Source organism: Triturus cristatus, chromosome 10, assembly GCF_964204655.1.
Source record: "Triturus cristatus chromosome 10, aTriCri1.1, whole genome shotgun sequence".
Lineage (NCBI taxonomy): Eukaryota > Metazoa > Chordata > Amphibia > Caudata > Salamandridae > Triturus > Triturus cristatus.
This window is the reverse complement of record NC_140593.1, coordinates 871,365,767-871,382,421: the sequence shown is the minus strand read 5'-3', so window position 1 is coordinate 871,382,421 and position 16,655 is coordinate 871,365,767. Positions and strand designations below refer to the sequence as shown.

General features: G+C 42.6%; 1 protein-coding gene across 1 annotated transcript in view; it reads left to right on the top strand.

Annotated features, from left to right (window-relative positions):
* LOC146796142 (SCO-spondin-like) overlaps window positions 1–16,655 on the top strand; it is a 1,481,201-nt gene that overhangs the window by 1,108,926 nt on the left and 355,620 nt on the right. The window lies entirely within an intron of this gene.

The following is a 16,655-nucleotide window of genomic DNA, read 5'->3' as shown; positions in this document are numbered from 1 at the left end:
TCAAAATACATTGGAAACTAATTCCAGTTAGGCACGTGAGTACATGAGCGTATTCCAGGCTCTATAATAAAGGGCGTCGACGTTTCGATCCGTCTTTGGGCCTCAAGAGGAAATTTGGACCTTGGCCATGCGGATCTTCATCAGGACTGTAGGGCAACCTGGATTGGTTAATGGGCGTGGACTGCCTGAAATTAATGAAAATTAAATTGAGCCTGTTGCATGAAGCTAAGGTGTTATTAGTTAACTACGTAGAGCCAAGGAGGCTTACCCGCTTATCCTTGTGAATAAGGCATAACGGTGGACTTCTTGTGGCTGGACTCCATAAATGAGGTGCCACTGGGTAGAATATTAATTCGAAACTGAAAAGACAAGGTTACGATTATTAGTAACCGGAATAAGTACGCTGGAAGTGGACCTAACAGATTTAAACCATGTGACTGGTACCTTGATACGTGGTGTTGCTCCACTCAGGTTCAAGATGTTTGTACACACAGCCGGATTGATTGCCAAGCTGAAAAATTATATAAAGAAAGTGTTTTAGGGGAAGGTCCAACAAGGGATGAAGTTTAGAAAGGCCTGTGTAGAGTTATTTGAGGTCTTTACCTGGTGCCGCTGCTATCCGGCGAACGTCCGTACCGCGCGGTGCTCGTGATTCAGCAACCGCGCACCTCGGAGACGTCTGATTTAAATGAGAACGTCAACGTCACGGTACCGGGACGGGGGTAAAAAGAGTTAAAAGACTCAGACCGGGCTGCCGGTACTGAGTATCCCCAGTAAGTCTAAAGGGTCAGAAGTATGGCATGTATTCATGCCGAATATAATTAGAATAAGCAATGTGCTAAATTATGGCCGGACCCTGGTATGAACTGGACTTATATATGGGAGCTACCACAAATCGGAATTAATAAAGGTTAGTGTGGGTAGCCAACCACCATGGTTATCCTGGGTGAAACCGGACATCGATGGTGGCAGAAAACAATTACTCATGGTTCTGAAAAACGGGGAAAGAAAGGGGCTGTGTTATTATACACCATCATCCCTATATAGAAATTATTTGGAAATTATTCTTAATACCGGCACCGAGTCAGCCAATGATCGATCTTCGGTCTATCTGTTTACAAACAATACATTAAATACAAACTTTTTTCAATGGACAACAAAAACGACAACACAATTTGTACATGGCCATTAAAACACTTTCTTTATATAATTTTTCAGCTTGGCAATCAATCCGGCTGTGTGTACAAACATCTTGAACCTGAGTGGAGCAACACCACATATCAAGGTACCAGTCACATGGTTTAAATCTGTTAGGTCCACTTCCAGCGTACTTATTCCGGTTACTAATAATCGTAACCTTGTCTTTTCAGTTTTGAATTAATATTCTACCCAGTGGCACCTCATTTATGGAGTCCAGCCACAAGAAGTCCACCGTTATGCCTTATTCACAAGGATAAGCGGGTAAGCCTCCTTGGCTCTACGTAGTTAACTAATAACACCTTAGCTTCATGCAACAGCCTCAATTTCATTTTCATTAATTTCAGGCAGTCCACGCCCATTAACCAATCCAGGTTGCCCTACAGTCCTGATGAAGATCCGCATGGCCAAGGTCCAAATTTCCTCTTGAGGCCCAAAGACGGATCGAAACGTCGACGCCCTTTATTATAGAGCCTGGAATACGCTCATGTACTCACGTGCCTAACTGGAATTAGTTTCCAATGTATTTTGAAATCGTTTAACTCAGCTGCTGTACTAATTTATTCAACGTGACCAGGCTATTTCATTTGGACGGTGATTGACAACCTGTCCGGTGTTCAAGTCTTTTAAGTATTTTATGTCACAAATTTCTTGAATTCCTTCTCTTTCTTTTCACTTTTTTCATATTCCAACACCTCACTTTTTGCACGTTCCCCTTGGAGCAACCTTGATTGTAATTTGTCTAAAGTAAACTACAATAATAATAAATGCCATAAGAAATTTTTTGATGATGGTTGGTTGCATGTCTTGTTTTATATGACAAATGTTATATTGATTATTGAGTATATTTAATTTACAACAAGAGCACCCATAAGAGGTCGGCCAGGGACCGTGGGAATCATGTAATTATAGACAACAAAAGGTCCCTAGGAGCGAGTAAAAATAGAGAAGGGAATCAATAAGGACCCAATCAGTGCTTATTTTTAAAGACTTGTCCAGCCGGACAGTGGTCATAAATTTTACTGATATAGTAATTATGCAACAGTTACAAAGAGAATTCGCAAAGTTGGACACAAGCCTGTGTTCCGTACAAATAATGGAGAAAACATAAACAACAAACAGGGTTCAGGCAAAAAAATGTTTGTTACAATTGTAAGGGGATGGAAAGTAAACTTAACAAACATTACATAGAGCACCCTTATGTATAAGGCATAGTATAGTTAGGTACATATAGGGTGTGTACAAGTGTCGACGGCGTTTCGATCCTACACACGCAATATTAGGATCATCATCAGGACAACATTAATAAGGCCTGTACAATTTAACCTGAGTAACATAATTGAAGAAGGGAAAAGGGAGAAAAGGAGAAAAAACAATAAATACACATGATTAAAATCAGTAACCAATTATTACAAGGAAAATTCTGACTAGGCACACTGTAAGTCTTCTTTTGTCAGAGGACAGAATTATCACTGTCGAAGGTCAAGGGAATAGGTGAGTGAGAATAGACAAAAAGAAATTATGAGAAGGACAGTACCGGTGGAAAATTCGTAATTCAGTCAAGGTGATAAGGGTCGGTAACCTGCCTTAAAAAAGGGGGGTGGAAGAAGGCGTAATAGAACATGCCGAGTAGGAGAGTGCAATAGACTATGGACTGAAGGTGAAGTAATACGAATAGCTGGATGAATATCAGACTGGTGAACGAAGGGGAGGGTGACGAAGTGAGACGGCGAATGCAAGATCAATAAAGGAGTGAAAACGGAAGAATTGGCAACAAGTGCGTGCTAAAAACCGTTAATGTACCGGCGTGCACGGAACAACCAAGATGGGGTGAGAACCGAAACTTACCGGGATCATACGGGAGAAAGCAAACTATCCACAAGAGGCTACCCCAAAAGACTAATACGGAACTCCATGAAACGTGCTTGGTACTGCCCGCGCGAAACTCTCCTTGAACCCAAACCCAAGTCCGAAACAAACAGACTGGTGTGCGTCACCACCTTCTCCACAGTGTCTAACTCGATCCGTAAAAGTATCCTGAATAACTGGTCAGTTTTGAATGCTGGCAACCTCCACCTGGAACGCCCGCTATTCGCATTCAAGAACAATAAGAATATTAAGGACCACCTTGTTCGTGCAGCCTTACCCATTACTACCAACAAAAAAAGTGCCACCACTCTCAATGATATTTGGTCCCTCCCACCATTGAAAGGGCATGCCAAATGTGGCAATTGTGTGGTCTGTGCATTGACCATTGAGTGTAAAGTCTTTGTTTTTGGCAACATCAGAAATGAACTAAAAACATTCACCAACTGTAATTCCACAAATGTTGTTTATGCAATCTTCTGTCCCTGTAATAAGATTTACATTGGCCAGACTACACAAAAGATTCGTCTACGCATCTCCCAGCATCGCAGTAGAATTAGATGCAAAATCCTCACAGCGCCATTGGTTGAGCATTTTCTAGAAAAGAAACACTCTGAAGATGAAATTCGATGGACAGTCATTGTTGCTGTAAATCTGCCCCCAAGAGGAGGCGATATGATAAAGACACTAAACAGAGAAGAATTAAAATGGATTCTGAAGACTGACAGTTTCAATTCCGGATTAAACAGACACGAGGATTGGTCCACCAGTATCTGATTTGCATATCAGTTTTCTTCGAGTGCCTTGAAAACTTCTGTATAACTCTTCCCAATTCCATGCTTCTTGCTCTATGCTGGGTTACCTTTTTGTCTTACTATTCTCTATTTTTTACTTCTAAATATCACCTAGTACTTTCGCACACAAGAAGTCCTACAGTGTGCAAAAAGACTATTATTTCACTACCTTAAATCACCTCTTTCCCAACCCTTTTCCCATGTCACCATACCTAATATGCCGCACTTCCAATTGTCCTTCCAGTCCCTTCTCTATTCTCATTATTCTGCCAGGGTTATCCCTACCCAATATGGCGCCCTTCCTTCTGTCCTTGTGGTCCTATCTCTATTGTCTATCTTCTGCCAGAGTTATCCAATCAGCGCTTCACTCTTCGCCCTTATCACATGCACCCATCTGCACCAACGGCAGCAGCCGTATCACCGGACCTTGCTCCCGCACTGCCGGATTCCGGAAATCACCCCGCGAACGGTGAGTCCTACCGCACACTCCCAAGCCCTTGACTCTCTCACTCCCGCACCTCCCTTCCTTAACCTCTCCGTTCCCTCCTGCAGCGCATTGCCGCGGATCGGGATAATCCCCTTGAAGCTGTCTCCACCAGTCGCGGACCTTGCCGACTGCTGGCAATTGTTTGTATCCGTCGCGTACTAATTCTGGATTCCCTTATTTCCTGTTCACGGTGAGTGCGATCGCCCCACACATCCTCACGCTTCCCTTCCCCTCCTTTCCTCCTTCTAACCCATGCCTTCCCTCCTGTAGTGTGTTAACGCGGCCTGCAGCGAGCCCCTTCCACACGACCTCCCCAGTCTTGTGGTTGCCTCCTTCTCCATCGTACTTCTAATTCCATCCATCCCTCCTTCATGACCCGGATCGCGGTTTATGCTTTCTCCCGTATGATCCCGGTAAGTTTCGGTTCTCACCCCATCTTGGTTGTTCCGTGCACGCCGGTACATTAACGGTTTTTAGCACGCACTTGTTGCCAATTCTTCCGTTTTCACTCCTTTATTGATCTTGCATTCGCCGTCTCACTTCGTCACCCTCCCCTTCGTTCACCAGTCTGATATTCATCCAGCTATTCGTATTACTTCACCTTCAGTCCATAGTCTATTGCACTCTCCTACTCGGCATGTTCTATTACGCCTTCTTCCACCCCCCTTTTTTAAGGCAGGTTACCGACCCTTATCACCTTGACTGAATTACGAATTTTCCACCGGTACTGTCCTTCTCATAATTTCTTTTTGTCTATTCTCACTCACCTATTCCCTTGACCTTCGACAGTGATAATTCTGTCCTCTGACAAAAGAAGACTTACAGTGTGCCTAGTCAGAATTTTCCTTGTAATAATTGGTTACTGATTTTAATCATGTGTGTTTTTTCTCCTTTTCTCCCTTTTCCCTTCTTCAATTATGTTACTCAGGTTAAATTGTACAGGCCTTATTAATGTTGTCCTGATGATGATCCTAATATTGCGTGTGTAGGATCGAAACGCCGTCGACACTTGTACACACCCTATATGTACCTAACTATACTATGCCTTATACATAAGGGTGCTCTATGTAATGTTTGTTAAGTTTACTTTCCATCCCCTTACAATTGTAACAAACATTTTTTTGCCTGAACCCTGTTTGTTGTTTATGTTTTCTCCATTATTTGTACGGAACACAGGCTTGTGTCCAACTTTGCGAATACTCTTTGTAACTGTTGCATAATTACTATATCAGTAAAATTTATGACCACTGTCCGGCTGGACAAGTCTTTAAAAATAAGCACTGATTAGGTCCTTATTGATTCCCTTCTCTATTTTTACTCGCTCCTAGGGACCTTTTGTTGTCTATAATTATATTGATTATTGAGGGCTACCTGAGTTGTTGTTGCATAGCCCAGAACATTCAAATGATAACACTAAGAATAGGACTTATAGCCTATTTCTGAATTCAGGTCTAGGACCATTGTCTTTTGTATTACACTTGCACCCAGGTCCTTGACTTATTGGGTTACCCCATTTCTGTAATGGTTACCTTGTGCAGGCAAGTCCTGCGAGGGTTTTATGTTTTATGTTAAATGTTGTATGTTAACTGTCTAAATTTAACAGATTGTCTTAGTCGTTATAACTAATGCCATACCTTGACTAATATTACACGCATTATGTCAGATAAGGAGACACTGTCGTATAGTGAAGAGTATATAGACAAATTATTGCAGGAACAGGGAGGTAGCACCTTCCTGGGGAGTACTACTACCAATATAGACCTGACACTCAATGAGAAAGTATCTAAACTAGAACGCTTAGAGAAAAAACTGATCAGAACACGATTACACGGCCACACCCTAGCCAAATATCTCAAATCCAATGTCATCCCTGTAGGCTTACAGGTGAGGAATGAACCGGCTATTTTTCTTGACAACCCTAAATTCAAAGAAAACTTTAGCTTTGTGTCTAATAATTGCTCTAGGCATTGGATGGTGCTTGGGATTGAGACAGCTGTTGAAGAAGTCCAACGTTTAACTAAAGAAATCTTTGATTTAAAAAAAGAGATCATTGAGGATAAGTCACTACTTAATGCCAAGGAAGCATTGGAGCGGTTAGAAAGAACCATTCAAGAATTTGACATCTACACGCAAGCAACGAAATTGGACAAAGTAGCCAGGGATATTAAGCTATACGACAAGAAAAACACATATCCATACTTACAGGAAGGCTACTATACAAGGGAACCACAGGGCACTTTCGCTAGCAGAGGCAGGAGTGGGTTTAGGAGGTACACAACTTTCTCCGGATCATCACTAGGTAGTAACCCTGATAGTGATACAGAACGTGCTGGTCCAAGCTCAGCTTCAAACGTAGGGACACCTTCCCCAGGGCAGAATTACCAACAGTCCTCTTTTTTAGCAGAGGAACCATGGTGGGGTCAGCGAGGACGGGGACGTCCCTGGGGCAGACCCAGGGGACAGAGAGGCGGACAATGGAACCAGGGGAGAGGCCAATTGAAGAAGCAAACACATTTCCAACAAGAGACTCATGGAGAGATACAGACACGACGACAACACTACAGATGGTAGCTTATGCACATGAGAACCCTATAGTCAATCTATCTGACTATACTCTCACACCGAATGAACAGGGAATTTTGGAGAAGGGACTTTCATTTGTACCCACATCCATGCCTAACACCTTCAATTTGAAAATTGAACTACATCAATTTTTCAGGAAAATCCGCCTTAAGCATTACTTTCTTAAGACCCCTTATAATCTGGTCTTCTCAGGCAGTGGACTTAGACCACCGTCCAAATTTAATCCACCAACCCACCTTATGTCACATAAACTGCTAGCGTATGAACAAGTAGTCATAAGGGACATTGATCACATACTGACCAAACGACAATATGTGAAATATAATGTGACTAAACAGGAACGTGAGGCTCTAGAAACCCTGAAAAAGAACACAGACATAGTGATCAAACCCGCGGATAAGGGTGGGGCAATTGTACTACAGAATACAGATGACTACAAAAAAGAAATCCTAGCGCAGCTATCAGTGGAAGGCAATTATGTGAAATTGAGTAGGGACCCCACACAAGAAATAAGCAACATCATAAATGACGTGACTAGGGTGGCACTAGAGGCAGGCTTCTTAAACAAACTAGAGTATGATTATCTCAATAATAAACACCCCAGAATGCCCACTATTTACACCCTACCTAAGATACACAAACGCATGCAGGACCCACCGGGAAGACCAATAATTTCTGGATGTGGCTCAATCTTGGAACCTCTGTGCAAATACATAGATGTGTTCCTTAAACCCATTGCAGAGAACACTACGACTTATCTCAGGGACACTATGCAAACTATCAGATTGGTGGACGAACGTCCTTTTGACTCCAACATACACTTTTTAGGCACCATGGACATAACCTCCTTATACACTAACATCCCACAACAGTCAGGACTCACATGCATGGAATCTGTACTTAACACTAGACCAGCACCACACAAAGTCCCCACTGAGTTTATAATCTCATTACTCAGGATTGCTATGACCAGAAATTATTTCACGTTCCAAGGAAAGTTTTATAATCAAACTAAGGGCGTAGCGATGGGAGCAAGCTTCGCTCCTAATCTTGCCATCATCTACATGAACGAATACGAACACCACTTTGTCCTTAGTGACCTTAACCCGTACAGGGCCAATGTAGCACTCTGGCGACGATACATCGATGATGTTCTAATCGTTTGGCAAGGTAGTGAGGAACATCTGGTACTGTTCCATCAGTGGCTTAACAAGTGCTCAATTGATATCCAATTCACTCTAGAATTTAACAGAGAAAGTATTAACTTTTTGGATATCCTTATCAAATCTGAGTCAGGTAAACTACACACGAGCCTCTACAGGAAAGCCAGTGAACGTAACACCTTGTTACGCTATACCAGTCATCACCCACGCAACCTCAGGGACAATTTACCCTTTGGTCAATTTCTGAGGTTGCGTAGAAACTGCTCCAAAAAAGAAGACTATTTTGAGGAGTCATCGAGCCTCCTTGCTAGGCTTTTGGAACGTGGATATCCCATCAGACTGCTTAAACAAGCACGTAAACGTGCTTGGCACAACCATAGAGAGTTCCTACTAGTCCCTAAAACCAGATTGAATACTAAGGAGGAACGTCTAGTATGTGTCACCACGTTTAATACCAAAAGTAGCGCCATCAAAAAAACAATCAATCAACACTGGCACTTAGTAGCAGAAGACTTGGGCAATATGCCACCACCTCTACATGCCTTTAAGAAAGGTAAAAATATAAGAGATTATGTAGTAAAATCTCTACTGCCTACTACACGTACCATCAGCCAGAACACACTTTGGGGTATCCCGCCCATTAGGGGCCACCACAAATGTGGATCATGCAAAGCTTGTGCGCTTACTAAAGAGATAACAGAATTTTCACACAATAATCAGGTATACAAACTTAATGAGCACAGTAACTGTAATACGACGGGAGTCGTCTATGCCATTGTCTGTCCATGCGGATTCATGTATGTAGGCCAGACAATTCAAAAAGTCAAATGTCGGATTTTACAACACTGCAGCCGCATACGCTGCAAGACACAAGGTGCCCCCCTTGTCGAACATTTCACTGCTTTTGAACATACTGCAGAAAGTTTGAGATGGTGGGTAATTGAGAAGGTTAAGCCTAATCCAAGAGGTGGCGACTTCATCAGTATACTCAGTAAACGAGAATGCAGATGGATTCACTCTCTGGACACGATCACTAAAGGTTTAAATGAATTTGAAGAAATAAACAAACAGATCTCAATTATGAATACTGAATAAACTTAACCTTGGGGATATATCTGTACCAACCCACTAGGGCTCTAGTGAACATCTTATATCCCCGGTTTGACTCCGTCCAATCCCTTTGCCCTACACACATACTTTCTGAACACACAAACTGATTATAAAGTGAGTAATCTGAATCAATGCTCAGAATGTATAAATCGGTATTAAGTAACATATTCCATCATTCGAATTATACTGTTAAATGTACCATTGTTTAATGACTTAGTGCCCATCAAGTGTTAATTGACACGTACTCCTTACCCTTCTGCAATGCTGCTCTATATTATTTTCTTGACTGTGTTGAAACCTATGGCCATGTACAAATTGTGTTGTCGTTTTTGTTGTCCATCAAGTGTTAACTGACACGTACTCCTTACCCTTCTGCAATGCTGCTCTATATTATTTTCTTGACTGTGTTGAAACCTATGGCCATGTACAAATTGTGTTGTCGTTTTTGTTGTCCATTGAAAAAAGTTTGTATTTAATGTATTGTTTGTAAACAGATAGACCGAAGATCGATCATTGGCTGACTCGGTGCCGGTATTAAGAATAATTTCCAAATAATTTCTATATAGGGATGATGGTGTATAATAACACAGCCCCTTTCTTTCCCCGTTTTTCAGAACCATGAGTAATTGTTTTCTGCCACCATCGATGTCCGGTTTCACCCAGGATAACCATGGTGGTTGGCTACCCACACTAACCTTTATTAATTCCGATTTGTGGTAGCTCCCATATATAAGTCCAGTTCATACCAGGGTCCGGCCATAATTTAGCACATTGCTTATTCTAATTATATTCGGCATGAATACATGCCATACTTCTGACCCTTTAGACTTACTGGGGATACTCAGTACCGGCAGCCCGGTCTGAGTCTTTTAACTCTTTTTACCCCCGTCCCGGTACCGTGACGTTGACGTTCTCATTTAAATCAGACGTCTCCGAGGTGCGCGGTTGCTGAATCACGAGCACCGCGCGGTACGGACGTTCGCCGGATAGCAGCGGCACCAGGTAAAGACCTCAAATAACTCTACACAGGCCTTTCTAAACTTCATCCCTTGTTGGACCTTCCCCTAAAACACTTTCTTTATATAATTTTTCAGCTTGGCAATCAATCCGGCTGTGTGTACAAACATCTTGAACCTGAGTGGAGCAACACCACGTATCAAGGTACCAGTCACATGGTTTAAATCTGTTAGGTCCACTTCCAGCGTACTTATTCCGGTTACTAATAATCGTAACCTTGTCTTTTCAGTTTCGAATTAATATTCTACCCAGTGGCACCTCATTTATGGAGTCCAGCCACAAGAAGTCCACCGTTATGCCTTATTCACAAGGATAAGCGGGTAAGCCTCCTTGGCTCTACGTAGTTAACTAATAACACCTTAGCTTCATGCAACAGCCTCAATTTAATTTTCATTAATTTCAGGCAGTCCACGCCCATTAACCAATCCAGGTTGCCCTACAGTCCTGATGAAGATCCGCATGGCCAAGGTCCAAATTTCCTCTTGAGGCCCAAAGACGGATCGAAACGTCGACGCCCTTTATTATAGAGCCTGGAATACGCTCATGTACTCACGTGCCTAACTGGAATTAGTTTCCAATGTATTTTGAAATCGTTTAACTCAGCTGCTGTACTAATTTATTCAACGTGACCAGGCTATTTCATTTGGACGGTGATTGACAACCTGTCCGGTGTTCAAGTCTTTTAAGTATTTTATGTCACAAATTTCTTGAATTCCTTCTCTTTCTTTTCACTTTTTTCATATTCCAACACCTCACTTTTTGCACGTTCCCCTTGGAGCAACCTTGATTGTAATTTGTCTAAAGTAAACTACAATAATAATAAATGCCATAAGAAATTTTTTGATGATGGTTGGTTGCATGTCTTGTTTTATATGACAAATGTTATATTGATTATTGAGGGCTACCTGAGTTGTTGTTGCATAGCCCAGAACATTCAAATGATAACACTAAGAATAGGACTTATAGCCTATTTCTGAATTCAGGTCTAGGACCATTGTCTTTTGTATTAATTTTCAGAAATGTCAGGATTTGGTAGGGTTCCCTAGATGGTCCCTGAGCTGGGGACCAAAACGCAGGTGACCCCCTGGCAAAACCAGGTTTTTTGTGATAGATAATTTTGGTGTCGCCATAATATGTTTTTAACTGTTTCCTGTTGCGGGCACCAGGCCTACCTACACAAGTGAGGTAGCAGTTTTATTAGGAGACCTCGGGGAATTCTGGGTGGTAGGAAATTTGTGCCAACCCAGTGATCCCCCTATTTTCCCACAAAGAAATGTGAGAAAACAATATGTTTTTGTCAATTGATCAAATTTACAGGGGGGATCCACACAAAACATACCACATATTATTCCCATGGCGACCAGTTTCCAAAAAGATTTGAGGGCAGAAGGTGTTCACTACAGAGAGAGACTGCACAGACAATAAAACACAAAAACAAAACCCCCAAAACATCACTGCACACCCATCCACTTGTCAATCACAAGCCTTCTGGTTGGATTTGACACAAGGATAACTAAATGGTTAACAAAAACACTTTATTCACCAATGACTTTACGAAATACAATATGCAAAAGTCATTCTTAATATTTTCAACATTAGATCAAAGAACAACTGACTTACGGCAAGTGAGCTGTAAAGCCACGTCAAGGCACCAACCGCTTTAAAGGCCATTCACACGCCTTTCATGCATCGGACACAGAAAACCATTCACACGGCCAGCCGCAGACCCAACAACATGCAACACTTACATTTACAAGCAGCACCATTCACGGGCCCATCACTCTCATACGCTAAGACCACTAATACTAGGGGTGGGTGGAATTTGCGTAGTTGCACTTCGCAAAACTCCACGAAATGGTAAAAAATCGAGCGAGCACGCAGAGTTCCGCGAACACGCGGAATTGCTTGTTTCGCCCGTTCGTGATGCTTTTTTCCTGTTCGCGAACGCTGTTTGCGTGCTCAGGGGGAAATATCTCATGAACACGCATTTTGAAAGCGCGAACAAGCACAAATTCTGCGAAGCCGCGGATCGTGGAATTTTTGGCAATTCGGCGTTCTCCGCGGAACACGAAATTACCCAAATTCCGCAAATTCCACAAGCGGAACGGAATTTACCGCCCAGGCCTAACTAATGCACCAATCTCACCACCAAGTATCCGAGGATCAGACAACTAATAAACACACCTCAAGCAAGTCAATTCACATACTGGCTACCAGCCAGCACACACCGCCAGTTCACGCACAGCACAAGCCAAGCACCAGTGTACACTCACCACCTGCCAAGCAAGCGCCAGCCTACAGACACCATCATCCAAGCATTAGGCCACACGCACTGCCAGCCAAGCATAGCCTACATGCACCACAAGTCAAGTGGCCGTCCACATGCACCGCCAGCCAAATTCAAGTTCACACACACCGCCAGCCAAGCTCCAGTCTACACACACCTCCAGCCAAACACCAGTAAATGCAGACCATCAACCGAACTCTACTTCATACACACACATAAACCTTTTCTGCTGTTTAGTGGTTTTCTGACCCCCTTGGGGAAGATGGCTCTAAGAATATGGCTGATCTGCCGCAAGGGGGGACAGAAAATGGCCACCATATAGCCCGCATATTAGGGAGCAAACCTTGCCCAAGAGGCCTCTCCCTGACATTTAAATAAAGAAAATCTCTGGTGTCTAGTGGCTTTCTGTCCCCCTTGGAGGCAGATGGGCCTAAAAATAAGGCAAATCTGCACCCAGGGTGGGGGGCATAAAATGTCCAAATTATTGTCCCTATAGTAGGGAGCGACCTTTGCCCAAGAGGCCACTCCCCGACATAAAAAATACTTAAAATCCCTGGTGTCTAGTAGCTTTCTGCCTCACTTGGGGGCAGATGGGCCTAAAAGTAAGGCCGATCTGCCCCAGGGTTGGCAGAAAATGGGCAAAATATTGCCCCAATAATGGGGAGCGAAACTTGTCCAAAGCACCGCTCCCCACAATATAAATACGTTGAATCTTTGGTGTCTAGTGGCTTTCTGCCCCCTCCAAGGGGGGGGGGGAGAAATGGCCAGAACAAGGCCCTCCTAATGAGGAGCAACCCTTGCCAAAGGGGCCGCTCCCCTACAAAAAAATATGCTGACTTAATCCCTGGTGGCCTAGTGGGTGCATTCTTGCTGTGCAATTGTGGCCCCACCCTTGATTGCACAGCATGAATGCACTGCAGAGAGACACAGAGGGATAGGAAAATCTCCTTCCTTTTCCCCACTGTTTCTCTTTGCCGTCCCCGTTTCCCCCAGGAGAAAAAACATACTTTTTTCTCAAACGCGCGCTGTACCCAGCCTGCTGTGATGACGTCGGCGCTCCATACGCATGCCAATGTCATCACATTGCCCCCATGGGTTTTGGGGGTGGCCGCCGAAGTGCTTCCGCTGCCATCCCTGGTGAGGGCTCGTAGATTGGCAGCTCACGGTGGGAGCACCAGCACTTCCCCCATGGGTGGGTGCCAGAATGAAACAGTTCTGTCTTCTGCACAGCAGCACCACAGTCAGGGATGTAACCATTCCTTCTGTGGCACAGAAGCGGTTAAGTAGATGCTGCCACACTCTGGCCTTTTGTTTCTGGGCAGGTGCAACCATTCACAGGCCAGTTACTCTAGGCAGATCTGACCTCACACAGACCATTTACTTTTGACACGTTATTACAGCCCGACTGGGCCTCAGCAGTCTCAGTTGCATTCTTTGCATTTCCCGCTAAGAAGCAATGCAGAGAGACTGCAGGTCCACAGATTCCAGGGTCCACCAATTGCTATCGTCAGTCCTACTCTTCTGGGTGCATCAATAGTCACCTGAGACTAGCTGAGCCTCTCTCCTCCTGGACAGGTAGTCCTCCTACAGTGTGGCTATCCCTCTTTCAGCTGGCAGTCCGTCTTCTTGCCACTTCAGGACAAGTACTTAGCTCTTAAAGTACAAGATCCATATTCAAGTTATACCAGGGTGAGCAGCAGTCCTCTGGTTACTCTGTGGAGGACTCCCTTCCTTTTCCATAAAAGACTTGGAACATGAAAACCAGAGTGTAATGAAGTATGACTTTTATGTACCAAAATCAAACACAAGATTTGTATCCAATGTGTGCTGCTTCCAAACCAGATTTAGGTGGTTCTCCTTTGGAGTGCCCTCTCCAGGCCTAGTGATGCTTCTCACTGCACAGTCCTCTCCAACTTAAATCACCGACAGCAGATACACAAAGAGGTGTGAAGTTTCTGCGATTGCCATCATCTGCTAACTGAAGAAGGTAATCAGGGAAAAACCTAAATGCTCCCCTCACCTTGCACAACATCATCTGCAGTCCCACCCCTCAACCTTACTACCCACCAAATGGCAGTGCTCAGGAAAGCAAATTAGACTTTCTTTGCCAAGGCAAATACCTAAATAAATTACTAAAGGAATGCTGTAATCTACTCCCCTAACTTCAGTGTCTAGCTCCTCTTCCTGTAGCTTCAGGAATGTCAGCAATACACTTCCACTGTCAGGGGAAACAGCATTACCTCAATCTGCTAAGTGTAATGTGCGCTCTTAGCAATGTTTTTTGTTTTTTGAAAGCAGATTCTCAAAGTGGGAATTTGTTATTGAAAAACACAAAAGAAATGTCCATGACACACTTTTTCTCCCAGTCGTGGGGTTAATTTCTTTGTTCTACTATTGGAAACATCCAGGCTTTTCCTCAATGTCCTGATCAGGAATAATTAAGTTCAAATATCCCTTCTAAATAAGGTGGGTGGCCCGAGGTACTTTGACCTACGGCTTAATGTCATTAGGGCTGTCAGCTAAAGTTTTACACAGGTGGATCCAGAATAATCTGCACTTTCAAAAAGATGGTACTTCCCCGGGAACTGCAAGTCTGCCGATGGGACCTCCACCACTTTTTTGGCAGCTGCCCTACATTCACCAACTTCTGAATAAGGCCCACTGTTTTTAAAAATACACATGAAAGGTGCAAAACAATTTTGTTCTACGGCTTTGAGGGAATCTTGATCATACTATTTTAAGGCATTGTCTCAAACACAGTCTAAACATCATAGGAAGTGTTGGAGATATATCGACAGCGCACTACCACCTTTGGCTATGATGAAGGGTTTTTCTTTTAAAATGTAATGAAATGTGCTGCTCATAAATGGATAAATAGTTACATTCGTGAAAATCTGTGAAAGACCTATATAAGAGAACACAAAACTTATACAATGATGCAAAAAAATAATGCAGCAATATGGAATAAAACATAACATAACAGTATAAAGCAAACTTAACAAAACACAATTTCAATGCAGTGGCAATGCAACAGTACACTGCGCGAACAACACAGCACCATAAAAGAACATATTATACTGCCAGTGCATCAAATATAATACAACAGCAACAGAACACTACACCCGCACAAAACAACGCACTTCAGCAGCAACAAAATGCAAAATGACACAAATATGCTGCACAAAAGCATTACAACAAAGCACAATAAAACCAATCAACACAATACAATAGTACAGAAAACAATAAAACACAATAATGAAAATAAAAATGAAAGAATTAAAACCAACAAAACTCCACAAAACAATGTAGTACACTGACAACTCAAAAGACACTACACCGATTTTACAACAATGCAGAACAACAATTCTCTACAAGACAAAGCAGCACCGCAACATAACATCAACATAACACATACACACTACAACAAAGATGACAAAAGACAGAAGAACACAACAATAAAGGAACAAAATAACAATACAAAAAACACACAAAAATACCAAAACAACATCACAACACAAAAGAACATGGCTAAATATGCTGCTGAGAGTTGATTTGTTGGTTTTATGTTGCATTCTTTTTAATTTAGTTTAGTTTACTGTTGGTATATTATTGTGGCGTTGTGTTTTGTTTTGCTAGGTTGACCTAATCTTGTGTTGCTTATTTGATGCTGTGTTACAATGTTGTTGTATACCTGTGCAGTAGTGTTTTTGTATTGTGGTGGGTTATTGAAATTTTGCCTTTATTTTATCCTGTGTGAGTCATAATGCAGTTTTGTGTTCTTGTGATTTCCTTAAGTAGCAGTTATGTGCTTATTTACTGTTACATTGAGTTGTTACATGGTGTCGTGCTGTGGTGTGTTTTCAAATTTTTGCTTTTTTCTATTTTTATTACCACATCATGTTTTTGTGTTGTATTGGTGCGTTGTGTGTAGTTGTTTTGCATTTCTGTTATATTTTTGTAATGTGTTGTGACTTTATTGTGTATTGTTTGCATCACACACAATGCCCTTTTTGCCAAAAGGCTTGTAATTACACCAGTCGGAATATATTTTGTGATTCTACTGTCTGTGTACGAAATTGATGACTGGTGCTTCCTTAAATGTTTGTACAACACAGCATCATGGCGGACTTAGGAGTATGTCTAGAGAAGAA